General features: G+C 35.9%; 1 non-coding gene across 1 annotated transcript; it reads right to left on the bottom strand.

Annotated features, from left to right (window-relative positions):
* Positions 1-11,130: 11,130 nt before the first annotated feature.
* Positions 11,131-11,234, bottom strand: LOC112798945 (small nucleolar RNA R71). Its single transcript, XR_003200539.1, has one exon. It is a non-coding gene; the product is annotated as a small nucleolar RNA R71 (small nucleolar RNA).
* Positions 11,235-12,089: the final 855 nt, after the last annotated feature.

The raw sequence follows: 12,089 nt of genomic DNA on the forward strand, positions 1-12,089 counted from the left end.
CTTAACCAACAATAAATAATCTTTTAAGATATAGTCAAAACTAATTTCATATTTATCGAATTTTAATAATCTTTGCTTATATGAAAAGATGAGAAATTTATCCTCATTCTTTGAGTTCAGTACAAAATCAAATTCAAATTCAATTAGGTAGATAAATCTGTTACAAATTCATAGTAGAAGATCGCGTCGTAACCAACCAACCTAACATAATAATAGTATTTCGTAAATATCTCAAGTTATAGTTATTCGATTGACTTAGTTCAAAGTTCATTTTAAAGTTAACTCAATTATCTATAAATTTATATATAATAGGTATTTTCAAATTTCAAACGTAGAAAATTTTATAAAGCTTTTAAAGTGACATTTCAGATTGTAAATTTCAATCCTTTGGTAATAGAAAGTGACCCCCAAAGATAAAATAATCAAAGTGATCTTTCAGTAAAAGAAGGTGATTAACAAGCTTTTGGGATAAGAAACTTTAACAAAAAAAGTGGACTTCTATCAATTTTATATCTGGTTTGAGCTCTCAATATCCTCCAAAGGCAAAGTAATGTTAAAACTTAAAAGAATGCTTAAGAAAAGTTAAATTTAATTTCATGCATTGTATTAGAGTCCATATGAACAATGGATCATTTTCAGTTCAAGCAAGGAGATGTTAGGAGAAGGTCAAGAGAAACTAAGTCAAAGTTCTTGTGTTTACGTTTCGTATGATTTAACATTATAGGCATTTCAGTCATGAGCCACATGATTCATAACATAAATAAGTGAGAAGCATCTAAAAGTCATACCACTCCGACTAACAAGGATTTTTGAAAATAATAATTGAACAATATTTCATCATCATTTTTTTATTTTAGAATTCAAAGTGGTCGAAGATAGATACGATGACACCATATAGATAAACTAATAATAAATCTTTGTTTCTCACTCCTCTTCCTGTACCATCTTCAGGAACAACGCAGTACGAAGCAATACGCTACTCGATTGAGCTGAAAAGATCAGTATACTATAAGACGATTAGAAACTGGATACCAAGGACATAGACATGAAAGGTTATGCACTTGCTCAAATTCATATTAAAGATGGAAAATAGGAAATTACAAAATGAGAGAATAAGTTTCTCAATGTATCCTATTTTATTTTTATTGAGTGATTAGAGTTGTGGCTATGATATTTATTTTTTTATATGATTATTTGATATGAGTAAAGTTTGTCATTGTTTTTGTCTATATAGTTTTGTACGTCCATTTCCGTATTAATATCACTAAGTACACTTATATTTCTCAACTAATAACAATTCTAATGATCAAAACTCGCTATTTTCAAATAGCTTTCAAAAATAAATATTAGTTATCCACTATTTTTTTATAAATTATTTTATATAAAGATTTTATTTCAAAAATTTTATACAATTTAAATATCAACAACCAATATAATTTAAATAATACTTAAGCTACACTATTTATCCCTTACCCGAACCAATTTAAGTAATGAAGGAATACCATGGGAGAATGAAAATTGTCTCAAATGCTGAATTCACAATGGGTAGTAGAAATAATGTGAAAGGAGAAAGCAGAAAAATGCTAAAACTAAAACATCTTGCAAAAAATGAGAAAGCAAGAGAGAGACTATTTGTTAGAATCGGAGGTAAAAGAAGTCCATATCAGAAGGATGATGATTTGGAAGAGGAAAGCATGAGCAATTCAAAAAAAAAAAATCTTGCTGAAATGGAGTAGGGTGCCATCTGAAAATGGACATCCCTATAATTATGAAGATGCACTAGTAGAACTGTTGGGATTTCGAAAAGCTTATAACAGTTCACAATATCAAAGGGATTCGGATTTTTCATTCCTCTGAGGTGCTGTTTCTAAGTGAAACAAAGCAACATCCCTCATTTGTCGAGAGGCAATTAAAGGAATATGATTTCTCATAATTTTACAATGTAGTGCCCAATGAGATAGTAGGAGGACTAACCTTAGCATGGAAGGAAGGAGACAACATAGTGGTGCGAAATAGTAGGGAGTTTTTCATAGTATTTTCTATTAACGAACCAGAAACTCATATCATGTGGAAAGTAATCGGGGTACACCTTAACAACACGAATAACGTTAGACTAAAACAATTCGAATAACTCCTGGAGATTATGCAGGATTGAGAGAAAGATATCTGATCACTAGTGACTTCAATGTAATCCTATCATCTCATAAAAAGGTAGGAGGTAGAGAAAAATCTCTATAATCCTTCAGTCAGTTCCAAGACTTCATCAACTGAGGACAACTAATAGATATGGATTACATTGGGAAAAAATTTACTTGGTAAAATCGAAGTTGTCAAGACTGAGCTATTAGGGAGAAATTGGATAGATGCCTAATATCAACTAAACTAAGAGAAGAGTATCCGACACCGATCATTACCCACCTAAAAAACATCAGGTTAGATTACAAGCCCCTTTTTGTTGTGCACCAATTCAAACATTGAGAAAGGTAAACGTAGATTTAGGTTTCAAGAGCAATTGTGTGGGATGGAATGATTGATGATATCGTCAAAGAAGCATGAACACTACAGGTGATAGGCTCCCTAATATTTTGAGTCCTCCAAAAGGTCAAAAAATGCATATATAAAATTGTTAAATGATAGCAACAAGTGGCACTAACTCAAGAAGAGAAATTGAGAGGCTTGAAGCTGAGTTGGAAGAAGAAAGCGTTAACCTAGAAATGGCAAATAAAGCACACATCCTTCAGATAGAAGAGAAGCTCACTCAAACCTATTTAACGAAAGAGAGATTCTAAAAGGAAAAATCTATAACAAACTGGCTAAAGTGGGGGATAAGAATACCCAGTACTTCCATGTAAAAAACAAGGCAAGAATGCGGAAGAATAAAATCTGGAAGCTGAAAGATGAGGATGGAAATCGGTGCACTACCACTGACGCTATAGCGGGAAGGACACAGAGATATTTTGAGGAACTATTTCAGTTAGGGACACCACAAGACCCTATCTGTTTGATGGATGACCTACGCAAAAAAGTAAATACAGATATGAATATATGCCTAACTAGATCAGTTTCAGAGGAGGAGATTAATATGGTAGTATTCTCAATTAACCCAGAGACAGCTCCAAGGGATGATGGGTTCACAGCTAAATTTTACTAATTCTATTGGGGTACCATCAAATCAAATATTGTTGAAGTAGTGAAAAGTTTCTTTGGGAGGAACAAGATATTGAGAGGCTTCAATCATACTCAAGTTTTTCTAATACCGAAAGTACCAAATGCCTCAAACATGCGGCAAATCAGACCGATCAGCCTCAGCACAGAGTTTTACAAGATCATCTCCAAGGTACTAGTACATATATTACAGTCACTCATAAATCTATTAATCAATAACAATCAAAGTACCTTTATTCGGGGTCGATTGATTAGTGATAATATCTTAGTAACTCATGAATGCATATATTTTCTTAAAACTAAGAGTTATGAGGGGTTCATATATGGCTTTTATAGTTGACATAAGCAAGACTTATGATCGAGTTAAATAAAATTTTGTCTCGTTTATGATGAAAAAATTAAGATTTTGCTCTAGATGAATCATTTGGATGAAAGAATATGTATCTATTATTTCTTATTATGTTATTGTGGAAGGCTTACCCACTAGTTTCTTCAAACCAAGTAGAGGGATCTGTTAAGGAAACCCACTCTCTCCCTATCTCTTTTTTTTTTTTTGTGTTTTTTGCGTAGAAGGTCTTTCTTTCTTGCCCCATAAGGGTGAACAGAATAACCTCTACCAATGACTTTGGCTAAACATTAGATGCTCAACTATCAACCACTTGCTCTTTGCAGATGATTCCCTCCTATTTTGGAAAGTAACTAGATAGAGTTGTGAAAATCTTACTCAGACAGTACTTGACTATAGAAGCTTAAGTGGATAACTAGTTAACTTTCAAAAGTCAACAGTTTCTTTAGCAAAAACACTTCTGGTGATGTAAAGCAGGATCTCGCTGATTTTCTTGTAATTTCAAATATAGGCACTCAAGATAACACTACTAGAAAACTAGTTATTACACACGAATATTTCCGACGGATTTTATCCCACGGAATTTCAGAGGAATTTTTTGTCGGAAAACAAAAAAATGAATTAGCAAAAAATTACAGACGAAAAAGAGAATCTGTCGATAATTCTGTCGAAAACATAATTTTTTTCGTGGAAAATAGTTAAAGACGGAAAATCCGTCTGTAATTTAAAATTTTTCGTCGAAAAATATTAAAATAAGGGTTGTGACCGAAAAGCTCGTTTCAATCACGATACTTCTACAAATCTCCACACTCATCCCTTCCATATCCTCCATCAGCAGTGCATCTCAGCTTTGGTTCAGTCGCACAGAAGCTCCGTCAAACCCCTTCCCGGATCTTCTCCGTGTGTTGCTCGCGTCTCTCCTTTCAAACCCAAACCTGCAATCCGCTAATTTAGCCAAAGTTTGGAGGTTAGATTTTCAATTTCATGCAATTAATTCCTCTTTTTCCAATGGATCTTTTCCGTCACGCTCTCTTCCGTTCCTCCTCCTCCTCTGCCACCGCCTCTGCTGCCATTGTTCGGTTGTTCCTCTGAGTTTTCGGCGTCTTCCGCCGCTGCCGCGACCGCTCACGTCGCACGATCTCTCTCTATCATCCCTTGCATCACACAAGCCCCCTGCTTGTGATTCTGTTGCTTAGGGTTCAATTTTTTTGTGCCAATTTTATATTTATCAATTTTTTCGCAGTTTCTAGCTATCTTATTGTTGTTGTTAATGCTGATTGAGCTTCTTATTCCTGTTGCAGTTTCTATCACATGCTGCTATCTCAAAACAGATGGTAATTTTGCCCTTTTTATTCTCTTTCTTCTGTTTAAATGTTTCTGAGCTTGTTCCACGATTCTACTCTATTTGTGATTTTTTTTATGTGGATAAATGCATTGCTTTCAATCATTCATCTTGGTTAATTATTTTTGGAACCCTAGAATTGCACATTCTTTATTAATCAGTGTTCTAGCAATACAGTGAAATTCGTTGAACTTTTATACATATAGAATGGAATTGAACTTCTATATTATGGCTTCTCTTAATCACTTATTGCAGTAAATGAATTTATCTATGCAGAAATTATAGTATTAGGACTATTTATTGCAGTATTATTCTCTCTTCTGTGATTTGGAAGTCGTAAAAGTAGTTAGGTGATATGTTAAGATAGAATATTGAAAGGTTCCTTTTGTATGTAGCTTCTGCTTTCATTTTATTGGTTCCATAGAGCTTCAAATTGGAAGGAGGCTTTACCTCCAGGGATTAAGGGATTCTGAGAGTCATGGATGTGATGTCGGAAGCTCTTCGAGCTTGTCAAAAAACTTCCATGAGATGGATTCATCATTTGAAGATGAGGATCAGGGAACTCATCAATGTGGTTCTGGCAGTTCCAAAGATAAAATTCGTCTTCCTAAAGGTGTTGTGGAATCTTTAATGAATGGCTGATGAGCGGATAATTTATACGCGTTTTGGCATTGTTTTTAGGTAGTTTTTAGTATGATATAGTTACTTTTAGGGATGTTTTCAATAGTTTTTACGCTAAATTCACATTTCTGGACTTTACTATGAGTTTGTGTGTTTTTCTATGATTTCAAGTAATTTCTAGCTGAAATTGAGGGACCTGAGCAAAACTCTGATAAGAAGGCTGACAAAGGACGGCTGATGCTGTTGGAATCTGACCTCCCTGCACTCGAAATGGATTTTCTGGAGCTACAGAACTCCAATTGGCGCACTCTCAACGGCGTTGGAAAGTAGACAATCTAGAGCTTTCCAACAATATATAATAGTCCATACTTTATTCGGGATATGATGACGTAAACTGGCGCTCAACACTAGTTCCATGCTGCATTCTGGAGTCAAACGCCAGAAACACGTCACGAACCAGAGTTGAATGCCCAAAACACGTTACAACTTGGCGTTCAACTCCAAGATAAGCCTCAGCTCGTGGATAGATCAAGCTCAGCCCAAGCACACACCAAGTGGACCCCGGAAGTGGATTTATGCATCAATTACTTACTTCTGTAAACCCTAGTAGCTAGTTTAGTATAAATAGAACATTTTACTATTGTATTAGACATCTTTGGTCTCAGTTTTATTTTATTATCCATCCTAGGAGACTATTGATCACACTTGGGGGCTGGCCATTCGGCCATGCCTGGACCATCATCACTTATGTATTTTTAATGGTGGAGTTTCTACACACCATAGATTAAGGGTGTGGAGTTCTGCTGTACCTCAAGTTTTAATGCAATTACTACTATTTTCTATCCAATTCGATTTATTCCTGTTCTAAGATATTCGTTGCACTTCAACTTGATGAATGTGATGATCCGTGACACTCATCATCATTCTCACCTATGAACGCGCGTGACTGACAACCACTTCCGTTCTACCTTAGACCGGGTGCATATCTCTTGGATTCCTTAATCAGAATCTTTGTGGTATAAGCTAGAATTGATGGCGGCATTCATGGAAATCCGGAATGTCTAACATTGTCTGTGGTATTCCGAGTAGGATTTCGGGATTGGATGACTGTGACGAGCTTCAAACTCCTGAAGGCTGTGCGTTAGTGACAGATGCAAAAGAATCACTGGATTCTATTCCAGCCTGATTGAGAACTGATGAGCGGATAATTTGTACGCTTTTTGGCATTGTTTTTAGTATGTTTTTAGTATGATCTAGTTAGTTTCTAGTATATTTTTATTAGTTTTTAGTTAAAATTCATTTTTCTGGACTTTACTATGAGTTTGTGTGTTTTTCTGTGATTTCAGGTATTTTCTGGCTGAAATTGAGGGACCTGAGCAAAAATCTGATTCAGAGACCAAAAAGGACTGCAGATGCTGTTGGATTCTGACCTCCCTGCACTCGAAGTGGATTTTCTGGAGCTACAGAAGCCCAATTGGCGCGCTCTCAACGGCGTTGAAAAGTAGACATCCTGGGCTTTCCAGCAATATATGATAGTCCATACTTTGCCCAAGATTTGATGGCCCAAACCGGCGTTCAAAGTCACCCTCAGAAATTCCAGCGTTAAACGCCGGAACTGGCACAAGAATGGGAGTTAAACGCCCAAACTGGCACCAAAGCTGGCGTTTAACTCCAAGAGGAGTCTCTACACGAAAATGCTTCATTGCTCAGCCCAAGCACACACCAAGTGGGCCCAGAAGTGGATTTTTATGTCATTTACTCATCTCTGTACACCCTAGGCTACTAGTTCTCTATAAGTAGGACCTTTTACTATTGTATTTTCATCTTCTGATCTTTGGAATCTTTTGTTCTTGAGATCTTTTGATCACTTGAGATCTCTAGATCATCTTTGGACATCTAGTTCTTAGATCATTGGGAGGCTGGCCATTCGGCCATGCCTAGACCTTGTTCTTATGTATTTTCAACGGTGGAGTTTCTACACACCATAGATTAAGGTGTGGAGCTCTGCTGTACCTCGAGTATTAATGCAATTACTATTGTTCTTCTATTCAATTCCGCTTGTTTTTGTTCTAAGATATCACATGTTCTTCAACTTGATGAATGTGATGATCCGTGACACTCATCATCATTCTCACCTATGAACGTGTGACTGACAACCACCTCCGTTATACCTTCGATTGGGTGAATATCTCTTGGATTCCTGATACACGATGCATGGTTGATTGCCTGACAACCGAGTGCTCGCCTGACAAACGAGCCAGCCATTCCGTGAGATCAGAGTCTTCGTGGTATAGGCTAGAACTGATGGCGGCATTCAAGAGAATCCGGAAGGTCTAACCTTGTCTGTGGTATTCTGAGTAGGATTCAATGATTGAATGACTGTGACGTGCTTCAAACTCCTGAGGGCGGGGCGTTAGTGACAGACGCAAAAGAATCACTGGATTCTATTTCGGCCTGATCGAGAACCGACAGATGGATAGCCGTGCCGTGACAGGGTGCGTTGAACATTTCCACTGAGAGGATGGGAGGTAGCCACTGACAACGGTGAAACCCTTGCTTCAGCTTGCCATGGAAAGGAGTAAGAAGGATTGGATGAAGACAGTAGGAAAGCAGAGAGACGGAAGGGAAGGCATCTTCATACGCTTATCTGAAGTTCCTACCAATGAATTACATAAGTATCTCTATCTTTATCTTTATGTTTTATGCGTTTATCCCTATACCCATTTGAGTTTGCCTGACTAAGATTTACAAGGTGACCATAGCTTGCTTCATACCAACAATCTCTGTGGGATCGACCCTTACTCGCGTAAGGTTTATTACTTGGACGACCCAGTACACTTGCTGGTTAGTTGTGCGAAGTTGTGTTTATGCCATGGTCTTGAACACCAAAGTTTTTGGATTCATTACCGGGGATTATTTGAGTTGTGAAAAGTATTGATCACAATTTCGCATACCAAGAACCGACAGATGATTAGCCGTGCTGTGACAGAGCATTTGGACCATTTTCACTGAGAGGATGGGATGTAGCCATTGACAACGGTGATGCCCTACATACAGCTTGCCATAGAAAGGAGTGTTGAAAAACTGGAAGGAAGAAGTAGGAAAGCAGAGATTCAGAAGGAGCACAGTACCTCCATACGCTTATCTGAAATTCCTACCATTGAATTACATGAGTAACTTTATCTTTATTTTCTGTTTATTTACTATTATTTGATTTTCGAAATTCCATAATCAATTATTATCTGCCTGACTGGGATTTACAAGATGACCATAGCTTGCTTCATACCAACAATCTCCGTGGGATCGACCCTTACTCACGTAAGGTATTACTTGGACAACCCAGTGCACTTGCTGGTTAGTTGTGCGGAGTTGTGACTAAGTGTAATTCACGTGTGAGAGCTACCAAGTCTTTGGAGCCATTGTTGATGATGACAATTTCGTCCACCAAGTTTTTGGCGCCGTTGCCGGGATTGTTTGAATTACAATTACGTGCAACTACAGCGCCAAGTTTTTCTGATCCAGCAACAACACCAAGTTTTTGGCGCCGTTGCCGGGGATTGTTCGAGTTTGGACAACTAACGGTTCATCTTGTTGCTCAGATTAGGTAATTTTCTTTTCAAAAAAAAATTTTTCAAAAATTTTTCAAAATTTTTCTTTGTTTTCGTTTTTCCCAAAAATTATTTTCGAAAAAAATATAAATAATAAAAATACAAAAAAATCATAAAATCATAAAAAACCAAAAATATTTTATGTTTCTTGTTTGAGTCTTGAGTCAATTTTTAAGTATGATGTCAATTGCATGTTTTAAAAATTACTATGCATTTTTCGAAAAATTCATGCATTCATGGTGTTCTTCATGATCTTCAAGTTGTTCTTGGTAAGTCTTCTTGTTTGATCTTGATGTTTTCTTGTTTTGTGTCTTTTGTTGTTTTTCATATGCATTTTTCGTTTGTTAGAGTCCAAGCATTAAAGAATTCTAAGTTTGGTGTCTTGCATGTCTTCTTTGCATAAAAAGTTTTTCAAAAATATGTTCTTGATGTTCATCATGATCTTCAAAATGTTCTTGGTGTTCATCTTGACATTCATAGTGTTCTTGCATGCATCATGTGTTTTAATCCAAAATTTTCATGTTTTGGGTCATTTTTATGTTTTTCTCTCTCATCATTAAAAATTTAAAAATAAAAAATATCTTTTCCTTATTTCTCTCCTAATTTTCGAAAATTTGAGTTGACTTAGTCAAAAATTTTTAAAATTAGTTGTTTCTCATAAGTCAAGTCAAATTTTCAATTTTAAAAATCCTATCTTTTCAAAAAATTTTTCAAAAATCAAATCTTCTTTATTTTTATCTTATTAATTTCGAAAATTTTAAAATTATTTTCAAAATTTTTTTCTTAATTTTATTTCAAATTTTCGAAATTACACTAACAATTAATGTGATTGATTCAAAAATTTGAAGTTTGTTACTTTCTTGTTAAGAAAGGTTCAATCTTTAAATTCTAGAATCATATCTTTTAGTTTCTTGTTAGTTAAGTAATTAATTTTAATTTTAAAAATTTAATCTTTTTCAAAATATCTTTTTCTTAAAAATTATATCTTTTATATCATATCTTTTTCAAAATTTTATCTTTTTCAAAAATTTGATTTTAAAATATCTTATCTAACCTATTATCTTCTTATCTTCTCAAATTTGATTTTAATATCTTTTTCAACTAACTATTTGACTTTTTGTTTGTTTCTTATCCTTTTCAAAACCACCTAACTACTTCTCCCTCTCTAATTTTTGAAAATATCTCACCTCTTTTTCAAAATTCTTTTTAATTAATTAACTAATTATTTTAAATTTTAATTTTAATTCTATCTCATCTTTAATTTTTGAAAATCATTAACTACTTTTTCAAAATTATTTTCGAATTCTCTCTCTCTTCTCTTCTTCTATTTATTTATTTATTTACTAACACTTCTCTTCACCTCTCTTTATCTCCAAACACTGCTTCTATCCTCACCCTTGTGTTTGGGTTCTTCTTCACTTTTATTCCTTTCTTCTTCTACTAATAATAAGGATCCTCTTTGTCCAGATATAGAGGATTCCTCTTCCTTTTTCTTTTTCTCTTCTATTTCATATGAGCAGGAACAAGGAAAAAGGCACTCTTGTTGAAGCTGATCCTGAACCTGAAAGGACTCTGAAGAGGAAACTAAGAGAAGCTAAATTACAACAATCCAGAGGCAACCTTTCTGAAATTTTCGAACAAGAGGAGGAGATGGCAGCCGAACCCAACAACAATAATGCAAGGAGGATGCTTGGTGATTTTACTAAACCCACGTCCAAGTTTGATGGAAGAAGCATCTTAATTCCTGCCATTGGAGCGAACAATTTTGAGCTGAAACCTCAATTAGTTGCTTTGATGCAATAGAACTGCAAGTTTCATGGACTTCCATCTGAAGATCCTTATCAGTTTTAACTGAGTTCTTGCAGATTTGTGAGATTGTCAAGACGAATGGAGTAGATCCTGAAGTCTACAGGCTCATGCTTTTCCCTTTTGCTGTAAGAGACAGAGCTAGAACATGGTTGGACTCACAACCTAAAGATAGTCTGGACTCTTGGGATAAGTTGGTCACGGCCTTCTTGGATAAATTCTTTCCTCCTCAAAAGTTGAGCAAGCTTAGAGTGGATGTTCAGGCCTTCAAGCAAAATGATGGTGAATCCCTCTATGAAGCTTGGGAAAGATACAAGCAGATGACCAAAAAGTGTCCTTCTGACATGTTTTCAGAATGGACCATATTAGATATATTCTATTATGGTTTATCTGAGTTTTCCAAAATGTCATTGGACCATTCTGCAGGTGGATCCATTCACTTAAAGAAAACGCCTGCAGAAGCTCAAGAACTTATTGACATGGTTGCAAATAACCAATTCATGTACACTTCTGAGAGGAATTCCGTGAATAATGGGACGCCTCAGAGGAAGGGAGTTCTTGAAATTGATGCTCTGAATGCCATATTGGCTCAGAACAAAGTGTTGACTCAACAAGCAAACATGATTTCTCAAAGTCTGAATGGATGGCAAAATGCATCCAACAGTACTAAAGAGGCAGCTTCTGAAGAAGCTTATGATCCTGAGAACCCTGCAATAGCAGAGGTAAATTACATGGGTGAACCTTATGGAAACACCTATAATTCATCATGGAGAAATCATTCGAATTTCTCATGGAAGGATCAACAAAAGCCTCAACAAGACTTTAATAATGGTGAAAGAAACAGGTTTAGCAATAGCAAGCCTTTTCCATCATCTTCTCAGCAACAGACAGAGAATTCTGAACAGAGCCCCTCTAACTTATCAAACATAGTCTCTGATCTGTCTAAAGCCACTTTAAGTTTCATGAGTGAAACAAGATCCTCCATCAGAAATTTGGAGGTACAAGTGGGCTAGCTGAGCAAGAAAGTCACTGAAACTCCTCCCAGTACTCTCCTAAGCAATACTGAAGAGAATCCTAAGAGAGAGTGCAAGGCCATTGACATAGTCAATATGGCCGAATGCAAGGAGAAGGGGGAGGACGTGAATCCCAATGAGGAAGACCTCATGGGATGTCTCTCAAGTAAGAAGGATTCCCTATTAAG

The sequence above is a fragment of the Arachis hypogaea genome, chromosome 4 (genome assembly GCF_003086295.3).
Source record: "Arachis hypogaea cultivar Tifrunner chromosome 4, arahy.Tifrunner.gnm2.J5K5, whole genome shotgun sequence".
NCBI classification, from domain to species: Eukaryota; Viridiplantae; Streptophyta; class Magnoliopsida; order Fabales; family Fabaceae; genus Arachis; species Arachis hypogaea.